The sequence below is a fragment of the Gossypium hirsutum genome, chromosome D11, assembly GCF_007990345.1.
Source record: "Gossypium hirsutum isolate 1008001.06 chromosome D11, Gossypium_hirsutum_v2.1, whole genome shotgun sequence".
NCBI classification, from domain to species: Eukaryota; Viridiplantae; Streptophyta; class Magnoliopsida; order Malvales; family Malvaceae; genus Gossypium; species Gossypium hirsutum.
The window spans coordinates 18,631,588-18,643,888 of record NC_053447.1 but is presented as its reverse complement, the minus strand read 5'-3'; positions in this window follow the sequence as shown (position 1 = coordinate 18,643,888).

Here is a 12,301-nt window from a genome sequence, read left to right as displayed (position 1 = left end):
TTCTTGATGGGTTGATAGAACATCTTGAAGCTCTTCTGGTTGCTAAGGGTTATGCTCAAACCTATGGTGTCAACTACTCTAATACTTTCTCTTTGATAGCTAAACTTGCTTATGTTTATTTTTTCATCTTTATGGCGGCTATGCATGAATAGCCCTTGCATAAATTGGATATAAATAATGCATTATTATATGGTGATCTTTAGGGGGAAGTTTACATGGAGCAAACACCAGGGTTTGTTGCTTAGGAGGAGAATGGAAAAGTCAGTTGACAATGTAGATCTTTGTATGGCTTGAAGCAAAATCCTCACGCTAGGTTTGTGATATTTAGTGAGGCAGTTCAAGCATTTGGATTGAAGAAAGGTAATTATGGCCACTCGATATTCTACAAATAGTCAAAGGAGGGTATAATTCTGCCAATAGTTTATGTTGACAATATTGTCATTACTAGGAGTGAAGAGCCTAACATTTTGGCCTTGAAATCTTTTCTTCATACTCAATTTCAAAAAATAAAATACTTAGGAAAGTTGAAGTATTTCTTGGGTATTGAAGTCATAAGAAGTAAGAAAAGTGTTTTCCTATCTCAAAGGAAATATACTCTTGACTTATTGACAAAGATAGGAAGATTAAGGTGTAAGCCATGTAGAACACTTCTGGAGCCTGATATACAAATTATAAAGGAAGATAGTGACTTATTTGAATATCATGAGAAGTATATAGACGGTTAGGTTGAAAATTGAATTACCTTAAAGTGACTCGACTTGATATTGTATAGTATTGTAAGTCAATTCATATCCTCACCAACGGTGAAACGTTGGCCAGCTTTGGAGCATATTATTGGCTGTCTAAAAGGGGCTCCTAGACATGGACTTTTATATAAGAATTGTGGGAATAATAATATTGAATGTTTTTCAGGTGCAGATTGGACGGGACATAAGATGGATATTGTGTTTTTGTGGGAGGAAATCTAATTTCTTGAAAAAGCAAGAAATATAATGTAGTATCCCTATCTAGTGTAGATTCAAAATACAAAACCAAGATACAATCTGTGTGTGAAGTTGTATGGTTGCATCAACTACTTAGTGAATTTAGCTTCAAGACGTTATTGTCGGTCTGGTTATGGTGTGATATCCAAGCTACTATTCACTTAGCTTCTAATAATGTATTTCATGAAAAAACTAAGTGCATTGAATTTGATTTTTATTTTTCCATAAAAAGATCCAACAAGCGCTTATCTCTACAAGTTATGTTAAAACTGGAGAGCAACTAGGGGATATCTTTACAAAACCTTTAAATGGAGCTTGATTTAATTATATTTGTAACAAAATGGGCATGATTGTATTTATGCTCTAGCTGGAAGAGTGTTGAAGAATATAGTGTTTAGTTGTAAATATAAGTTATAGTTTGTTTTTATTTTGTTTCATTTTACTTTAAGATGTAACTTGTATAAATATATATTTTAACATTGAATGAAAAGTGTGGGTTTTCCCACCCAAACAAGTTTTTTTTCTGTAGTTTTTTGAACCTTAGAATTTTGGTTACATTAATGATTATCCCTAAATATTTCATTAAGACTACTTTCATTTTTATTGGTGCATGCAATGAAATTGGAAAGATTGTTAGATCTTTTGTGTGAAATCCGCTAGTTCTAAACAAAAGCTTGCATTTGTAAGATGAGATTAATATTGTCAACCTTTGGAGAATGAAGGATTGGGTATGCGGGAAAGGTATGCGTAGAATAGATTGTTCTTGATGAAATCGAGCTTTAGTAATATCTCTAAGACATGTTTTTTATGTTCATGTTTTGAGATCTAAATACAAAGTCATAGGTGTGACAACTCAAATTTGACCTTACTTGGACATAGTGGCTTCGGGACCACTAATCTGAGTTAGAAAAATATTTTAATATTATATTTAGTGTCTATTGCATGTTAGGTTATATGTGTGAAAATTTCGTGTGAAAATTTAATCGTTTGAAGGTTCAATTTGATAAAAATGATTTAATCGCGTAAAATAAAAATTTAGAGGTTAAATTTTAAAAGCACTTATTTATTGTTGTCTTTTTAAGTGGGAGGTCTAAAGATGTAATTAGACAAAAATATAGTTAGTGGGTGACATATGACAACATTGTCCTTTATATATATTTTATATATTTATTATAATACGGTTAATTAAGTAATTTAGTAATTATAATGTATATATATGTTAAAATAAGCTAAGAAAAGATGATTTTTATCATCTTTGAAAGCCGAATGTGTAAGGGAATCATCTTTGAAAGCCGAATGTGTAAGGGAACTCATCCATGGTCTCTTTTTGAATGTTCGACACTTCTAAAGATAAATTAAGGTATCGTTTGGTTTCGGTTTTTGATAATTTTTACGTTTTTGAGATCGTTGCTTTATGTACTACAAGACCCATGCTTGAATTTTTGAAATTGTTGATTATTTTGTGTGATGCCATTGATGATAGTTTGTGATTTTTTATGTTTGAAGATGAATAATGAAAGATAGGTGAAAGATTAACGTGTTTTGTCTTTAAATTTTTGGTGAATTTGAGTAATTAGGGCTAAATTGTGTATTTTGTGTTTTATGCAATAGGGACTAAATTGCAAAAAGTGAAAAATATTAGGGGAAAAATGGTAATTTGCCCATTTATGTAATTGTAGACTTAATTGAATGAATTAATGAATAAAAAGGCTAAATTTTATTATGTTTAAATCAAGAAACGAAGAAAACGGATTTAGATCGGGGAAAAACAAAAGTAATCGAGTAGTCGATCGTGCTGGTCGATAACCCAGGTAAGTCTAATAGCAATTAAATATCATTGTATTAGTATATATATGTTCTATAAGTAAAAGTATAATAGTTTGAATTGTGTAAAAGTGTTAGCCGAATGTACATGTATATATATAAATATGTTTTGAATTTTTAAATTGAAGTAAAATGTATGAATTGTATAATTATATATATATAACCGAATATATGTGTTGTGTTTTGTAAGTTGGAAGAAATTTTATGAATCTCATATGTGTTATTCGAAGGTATGTATTGAATTCGATATTCTAAAATTAATTGTATAAAATATATATATGCTAGCCAAGATTTGATTTGAGGTTTATAATTTGAAGCTAAACGTATAAGAAATATATATATATATATATATATATAGATAATGACTGAATGCATATATTGAGTTTGACGAGTTGAATTTATTGGTGTGAACTATTGTTAGGTTATTCGAATGTATGTTGGTTATGAATATTGGAATATAATTGATTTTCAGGCTTAATGCCTAGTAGGCTTGATGCCGGTGAATTATTTTTAGGCTTAATGCCTAGCAAGCTTGATGCCGGTAAATTATTTTCAGACTTTATGTCTAGCAGGCTTGATACCGGTGAATTACTTCAGACTTTATGCCGGTGAATTATTTCAGACTTATTGTCTAGCAGACTTCATGCCGGTGTACTTCAGTAAGCTTTAGATTTAACAGGCTTCGTGTTGGTGTGTCATTTAAGGATACGTGCTTAGAAATTTTAATATGAATAAAATGTCAAAAAGGGATTGTGAGGTATAATAATCAGGTATGTATGTTATGTCTAAACTCATCTAATGATTAAGTGAGTACATTTGGTTGATTGTATTTAACAAAAAAGATACTTATATGTATATATATAAATATTTGATGAATATATGTGGCATTATGCTAATGACAGGTGCAAAATTGAAAGTTTATTTAATGTGAAGTAGTTATGACTGAAATGTATTAAGATTAATGAATGTTTTGACAATGGTTATATGTTGTATTTCGGCTTTAATTAAATTATCTAAGAAATTGTTTCATTCAATAAAATATATTATATTTTGCTCAAGATTTACTAAGCTAATTTAGCTTACTTTGTATTGTCTTTTATTTTTTTTGTTTTATAGATTTTTCTTTGAGACTGCTACGTACTCGGGGATCATCAGCAAAGTTTATCACACTATCGACAATTACTTTTGGTATTTCACTAAGTTGTTTTTGAGTATATGACATGTATAGTTTAGTTGAAAGTTGATTTGTGATTTGTTATATTGTTGAATAATTATTTGTTGTTAATGAATATAAGGATATATATTAGGTTAATGTTTGGATTTGTTTTAAATGGTTTTTTATGGTAAAATAACATAAAAGATATTTATGTTCATATCATAATATTGTTTATTCGATTAAAATTTGAATTGAACGCATGCTCTTTGCATGTTCAATGTTTGTATTGATACGGGTTATGGGTGTTACATTTTATTGGAATTAGAGCTACAGTTTAGTCGATTCTAGGACTATCGTAGCACATGTGAGTCTAGCTATATATGCCATATTCTGTATTACAATAGTGTGATGACTTCTGACATCTGAAAATATGTTTTCGTATAATAATGGATCCCGAGCGAGCTGTAGTTGATGACATTGAGAGTGTAGCGCCTGCTTCTGTATAAGGGGCAGTGCCAGTTGATTCCCGGCCTACCTCGAGTAGCCATGAGGGGGAGGCAAAGCAAGCCTTCTACGAAATGATGAACGATTGGTTTACTCAATATATTTGAACTAATCCGGCTTTACAACAACCCCCATTTTAGAATAATCCATCCCCGATACCAGTGATACCTTCGATGGTTGATCCGATTAGACTAATTAGGCCCCCTATTGATAGAATTAGAAAATACGGGGATGAAAAGTTCAGGGCCACAGATAATGATGATGCTGAACGAGCTAAATTTTGGCTTGATAACACTATTCGTGTATTTGAAGAACTGTCATGTACACCCGAAGAATGTTTGAAATGTGCTATATCCTTGTTACGTGACTTTGCTTATCATTGGTGGAATACTCTAGTGTCCGTAGTACTGAGAGATCGTGTCACCTGGGAATTCTTTCAGATGGAGTTCCGCAAGAAATATATTAGTCAGAGATTCATAGATCAGAAACGTAAAGAATTTCTTGAACTTAAACAGGGTCGTATGACTGTTATTGAATATGAGCGGGAATTTGTGTTACTTAGTAGATATGCCCGGGAGTGTGTGTCGACTGAAGCTGTTATGTGTAAGAGATTTGAAGATGGGCTGAATAAAGACATTAAGTTATTAGTTGGTATACTTGAGATAAAAGAGTTTGTGGTACTTGTTGAACGAGTTTGCAAAGCCGAAGAACTCGGGAAAGAAAAGAGGAAGGCTGAATTTGAAGCTAGAGATTCTCGTAAAAGAGCATTCAGTAAATCATTTCAGTCAACTTCAAAGAAATTCAGAGAAGATCACAATCGATCTAAAGCTAGTGCAGGGTTTTTTAGACGGGATCCAGATCGACCTCCTGTGAGTTCACGAGCTACATCAGTTGCTAGTGTTGGCAATGTATGACAGAATAGATCAAAGTGTAAGCATTATGGTAAATGGCATCCTAGAGATTGTAGAATGCATGGTCGATCTTGTTTTAAGTGTGGATCAAAGGATCATTTTATTCGAGTGTGTCCGATGGTGGTTGAGCAAAACACTATTCAGAGTACCAGACCGAGTAATGTATCAGTGCGAGGTAGACCACCCAGACATACAGGCAATGTAAGTAGCAGTCAGAGAGGGAGAAGAGACACAACAGTTCGATCTGAGGCTCGTACACCAGCCAGAGTATATGCCATCCGAGCTCGAGTAGAGGATTCTTCCCCTGATGTTACTACTGGTACTTTCACTCTCTATAATACTAATGTTATTACATTGATTGATCCTGGTTAGACTCATTCATATGTGTGTGAGACTTTAGTATCCAGTAAGACTTTGCCTGTTGAGTCTACTGAGTTTGTGATTAGAGTATCAAACCCCCTGGGCCGGTGTGTTTTGGTTGACAAAGTGTGTAAGAATTGTCCGTTGATGATTCGAGATTTGTGTTTTCCGGCTAATTTGATGTTGTTGCAATTTGAGGAGTTCGATATAATTCTGGGTATGGACTGGTTGACTTTACACGATGCTGTGGTTAACTTCAAAAGAAATATTATTGATTTAAGATGCCAGAATGGGAGATTATTCGGATTGAATCTAATGATTTGAATGATTTATCAGCAGTGATATCCTCGATGTTGGTTGAGAAGTATGTAAGAAAAGGTTGTGAAGCTTATTTTGCATGTTTTTGATAGTAAAGTGACTGAAAAGAAGATTGAATCTGTACTAGTTTTGTATGAGTATTTAGATGTGTTTTTTGAAGAATTGTCGGGTTTGCCACCTGTTTGATAGGTAGAGTTTGGTATTGAGTTAGTACCGGGGATGACGCCGATTGCAATAGCTCCGTACTGTATGGCACCGACTGAATTAAAAGAGTTGAAAACACAGTTGCAAGAGTTGACAGATAGAGGTTTTGTATGACCGAGTTTCTCTCCCTGGGGTGTACCGATTCTATTTGTAAAAAAAGATGGAACGATGAGAATGTGCATTGATTACCGGCAGCTCAATAAGATGACTATAAAAAATAAATATTCGTTGCCACGTATTGACGACTTGTTCGATCAGTTAAAAGGGGCTTCAGTGTTTTCGAAGATAAATTTGAGATTAGGTTGCTATCAGTTGTGAGTTAAAGACTCTGATGTGCCTAAGACAGCTTTCCGAACGAGGATTGTTTGAGATTTAGAAACCAATTATGTGTTCTTAAAAATTCAGAGTTAATTCAGATGATCTTGAATGAAGCTCATAATAGTCGATTATTATTCATTCAGGTGGCACGAAAATGTATAACGATCTGAAACAACACTATTGATGGCACAGTATGAAACGAGACATTTATTTCTTTGTTTCGAAATGTTTAATATGTCAGCAAGTAAAATCCGAGCATCAGGTACCTTCTAGATTACTTCAGCCGATCATGATACCTGAATAGAAATAAGACCGGGTCACGATAGATTTTGTATCCGGTTTACCGTTGACAGCGAGCAAGAAAGATGCAATCTGGGTTATTGTTGATAGATTGACTAAATAGACACATTTTCTACCGGTTAATACGTGATTCACTTGATAAACTAGTTGAATTATATGTTCCTCAGATTGTGAGGCTGCATGGTGTACCTATTTCTGTTGTTTCAGACAGGGACCTGAGATTCACATCGCGATTTTGGAAAAAACTGCAAGATGCTTTAGGTATGAAACTACACTTTAGCACAGGTTTTCATCCGTAAACAGATGGTCAGTCTGAATGAATCATTCAGATACTAGAGGATATGATGAGATGTTGTGTTGTCGAATTTGAAGGTACGTGGGAACGATACTTGCCTTTGATTGAATTTGCGTATAATAAAAATTTTCAATCTAGTATCAAAATGGAACCTTATGAGGCTTTGTATGGTCGTAAATGTCGTACACCATTGTATTGGACCGAGCTTAGCAAAAATAAGATACTCGGGGTTGACTTGATTAAAGAAACTGAGTAGAAAGTGAAGGTGATTCGAGATAGTTTGAAAGCAGCATCAGATCGTTAGAAATCATATGCAAATTTGAAAACAAAAGATATAGAGTTTCAAATTGGAGACAAAGTATTTCTGAAAGTCTCACCATGGAAGAAAATACTCAGATTTGGTCGAAAAGGTAAATTGAGTCTGAGGTTCATTGGACCATATGAGATTGTTGAATGTATCGGACCAATCGCTTATAGTGTTGTTACCACCTGAATTAGCAAAGATTCACAATGTATTCCATGTTTTGATGCTTCGTAGATACTGATCTGATCCTTCACATGTGATTATTCTGTCTGAGGTTGAGATTAAATCTGATATGTCATATGAAGAAGAACCGATTCATATTTTGGCTTGTGAAGTTAAAGAGTTACGAAACAAGAGAATTTTGTTAGTTAAAGTACTATGGTATAAACACGGAATCGAAGAAGCAACTTGGGAACCAGAGGATGCAATGAAAGAACGTTATCAAAACCTATTCACCGGTAAGATTTTCAGGGACGAAAATTCCTAAGGGGGAGAGTTGTGACAGCCTAATTTTGACCTTACTCGGACATAGTGGCTTCGGGACCACTAATCTTATTCAAAAAAATATTTTAATATTATTTTTAGTGTCTATTGCTTGTTAGGTTATATGTGTGAAAATTTCGTATGAAAATTTAATCGTTTGAAGGTTCAATTCTATAAAAATGATTTAATCGCGTAAAATAAAAATTTAGGGGTTAAATTTTAAAAGCACTTATTTGTTGTTGTCTTTTTAAGTGGGAGGTCTAAAGATGTAATTAGACCAAAATATAGTTAGTGGGTGACATATGACAACATTGTCCTTTATATATATGTTTTATATATTTATTATAATAAGGTTAATTAAGTAATTTAGTAATTATAATGTATATATGTTAAAATAAGCTAAGAAAAGATGTTTTTTATCATCTTTGAAAGCTGAATGTTTAAGGGAACTCATCCATGGTTTCATTTTGAATGTTCGGCACTTCTAAAGATAAATTAAGGTATGGTTTGGTTTCGGTTTTTGATAATTTTTATGTTTTTGAGATCGTTGCTTTATGTACTACAAGACCTATGCTTGAATTTTTGAAATTGTTGATTATTTTGTTTGTTGCCATTGATGATAGCTTGGGATTTTTTATGTTTGAGGATGAATAATGAAAGATAGGTGAAAGATTAACATGCTTTGTCTTTGACTTTTTGGTAAATTTGAGTAATTAGGGCTAAATTGTGAAAAGAAATTTTTGAGGGATTAAAATGTAAAATAAATGAAATGCATGGACTTCTATGAATGCAAGGAAGATTCGACCTAACTATGTTGTTGTGAGATTTTGTGTATTTTGTGTTTTATGCAATAGGGACTAAATTGCAAAAAGTGAAGAATATTAGGGGAAAATGGTAATTTGCCCATTTATGTAATTGTAGACTTAATTGAATGAATTAATGAATAAAAAGGCTAAATTTTAATATGTTTAGATCAAGAAACGAAGAAAACTGATTTGGATCAGGGAAAAACGAAAGTAATCGAGTAGTCGATTGTGCTTATCGATAACTGAGGTAAGTCTAATAGCAATTAAATATCATTGTATTAGTATATATATGTTCTATAAGTAAAAGTATAATAGTTTGAATTGTGTAAAAGTGTTAGCCGAATGTACATGTATATAGATAAATATGTTTTGAATTTTTAAATTGAAGTAAAATGTATGAATTGTATAATTATATATTGTTAGGATCGTCCCGATTAAGCAACAAGTAACAAAAATAGCGGAATAAATTGAGAAAATGAACACACAAATTTAACGTGGAAAAACTCCTCCAAAGAGGATAAAAAACCACGGGAAAGATAATTTTATTATAATGGCAAAAGAACGAAGAGTACAAAAGATGGGGATAAAAACTAAACTCGAAAAACCCGAAAATAAAGAACTCTCAAAACATGAACACAAAATTATCTAAATGTGTTATGAGTTCTAATCTCTAATGGATGTTTTTTCTAATGTTGTAAAAGATCTTATTTATAGGCTAAATTTATATGTCAAATAATAATAAAATAATCTAGATTAATCAGTGTTTGACTGAAATATATAAACAAAGTTTAACTAAAAGATTATTTTTCAAATTTGACTAAAAATAGGAGTCATACATAACAAATCTCCACCTTGACTCATATTTATACAATGCCATCTTTGCCAAAGCCCGCCACGAGCCTATCTTGAACTATGCAGGGAATTAACTGGGTCGAATCTGTGCTTAGAAACTGGAAGACTTCTAGCCTTCGACTTGTACACTGCCAAATCAAAACTAACTCGGGTCTGATTTTCACGAACACAGTGCCCTAACTTTTCAAAACCTGAATACAAAAGAGAACCTCTCTTCAAGGAAACGGTCATACATTTTTACCTCTTATGACCAAGTTGCCTCCGCTCCAAACGAGTTGACTTCGACTCTGTAACGGACGAAGGATATCTGATTTCACCAGTCACTGTAGAACCTTCCAGAATATAAAGACTGCTAGTTCTTTTACCTTTTAACAAAAGGAGAGCTCTACAAGATACTTTAATGCCGCTTGACTCGATGTTGATTTTGCATCCTTTCAAGTCTAAAATACTCAGGAGATGAGATTCTTTCGTAAATCAGGTACATACCTGACATCTGAGAGTGTTCTAATCGTATCATCGTGTATTCTAATTTTAATAGTACCAATACCAATTACCTTACTAGATGAATCATTTCCCATGCGCACAACTCCACCTTCAACCGAACTGTATGTGGAGAACCATTCTCTATTGGGACACATATCGAAAGAACATCCCGAATCTAGGATCCACTCGGACATGAGCTTGGAGTTATCGCTCGTTGACACTAACAAGAAATCATCACCGCTTTCATCGACCAAATTAGCACCAGCTACATCTTTCTCGTTACTCTCAGCAACTTTTTTATTTTGTAGTTTATAACAATATACTTTGACGTGACCTAACTTTTTACAATAGTGACACCTTTTGTCTCGTTTCTTTGATGCTACCAAAACAGAAGCTTGCCTATCTGCCTTGTTATTCAAATTAAGCTCATTGTCGAGTTTGTCTCTATTCAACAAATGACCCTTCACATCTTCGAACGAGATTTTGTCTCTGCCATAAATCAGGGTATCCCTGAAAGACTTGTATGAATGGGGTAAAGAGCACAATAATAGCTTAGCTTGATCTTCATCATCAATATGAACCTCAATGTTCTTTAAATCATTTAAAAGAGTAATGAATTGACTGATGTGATCTCTAAGGAGCTCACCTTCATTCATGTAAAATGTAAATAGACGTTGTTTCAACACTAAACGGTTAGCCAGAGACTTAGCCGCATAAAGAGTTTCTAACATTTTCCACAAGGCGGATGAGGTCTTCTCCATCAATACCTCTTGCAATACCATATTCGTGAGGCACAACTAGATTGCAGACAAGGCCAAGGCCTTTTCATCAAGCTCTTCCCATTCTATTTTATTTAGATTCTCAGGCCTTTTCCCGGTAACAACCTTTTTCAAACCAGAGTGAACTAGAATTGCCATCATCCGAACTTGCCACAAATTGAAATTTATCTCACCATCGAACTTCTCAATTTCAAACCTTGTTGTTGCCATATTTGAATGGGCTGATCTTTGAACTAGCTCTGATGCCACTTGTTAGGATTGTCCCGATTAAGCAACAAGTAACAAAAATAGCGGAATAAATTGAGAAAATGAACACGCAAATTTAACGTGGGAAAACTCCTCCAAAGAGGATAAAAAACCACGGGCAAAGATAATTTTATTATAATGGCAAAAAAATGAAGAGAACAAAAGATGGAGATAAAAACTAAACCCCGAAAACCCGAAAATAAAGAACTCTTAAAACGTAAACACAAAATTCTCTAAATATGTTATGAGTTCTAATCTCTAATGGGTGTTTTTTCTAATGTTGTAAAAGAGCCTATTTATAGGCTAAATTTATATGTCAAATAATAAGAAAATAATCTAAACTAATCAGTGTTTGACTGAAATAAATAAACAGGGTTTAACGAAAAGATTATTTTTCAAATTTGACTGAAAATAGGAGTCATACTTAACATATATATATAACCGAATTTATGTGTTGTTTTTTGTAAGTTGGAAGAAATTTTATGAATCTCATATGTGTTAATCGAAGGTATGTATTGAATTCGAGATGCTAAAATTAATTGTATAAAATATATATATGCTAGCCAAGATATGATTTGAGGTTTATAATTTGAAGCTAAAAGCATAAGAAATATATATATAATGACTGAATGCATATATTGAGTTTGACGAGTTGAATTTATTGGTGTGAACTATTGTTAGGTTATTCGAATGTATGTTGGTTATGAATATTGGAATATAATTGATTTTCAGGCTTAATGCCTAGTAGGCTTGATGCCAGTGAATTATTTTTAGGCTTAATGCCTAGCAAGCTTGATGCCGGTGAATTATTTTCAGACTTTATGTCTAGCAGGCTTGATGCCAGTGAATTACTTCAGACTTTATGTCTAGCAGGCTTGATGCCGGTAAATTATTTCAGACTTATTGTCTGGCAGGCTTCATGCCGGTGTACTTCAGTAAGCTTTAGATTTAACTGACTTCGTGTTGGTATCCTTTAAACATACGTGCTTAGAAATTTTAATGTGAATGCAATGTCAAAAAGGGATTGTGAGGTATAAGAATCAGGTATGTGTGTTATGTCTAAAATCATCTGATGATTAAGTAAGTACAATTGGCTTATTGTATTTAACAAAAAAGATACTTATATGTATATATATAAATATTTGATGAATATATGCGGCATTATGCTAATGACA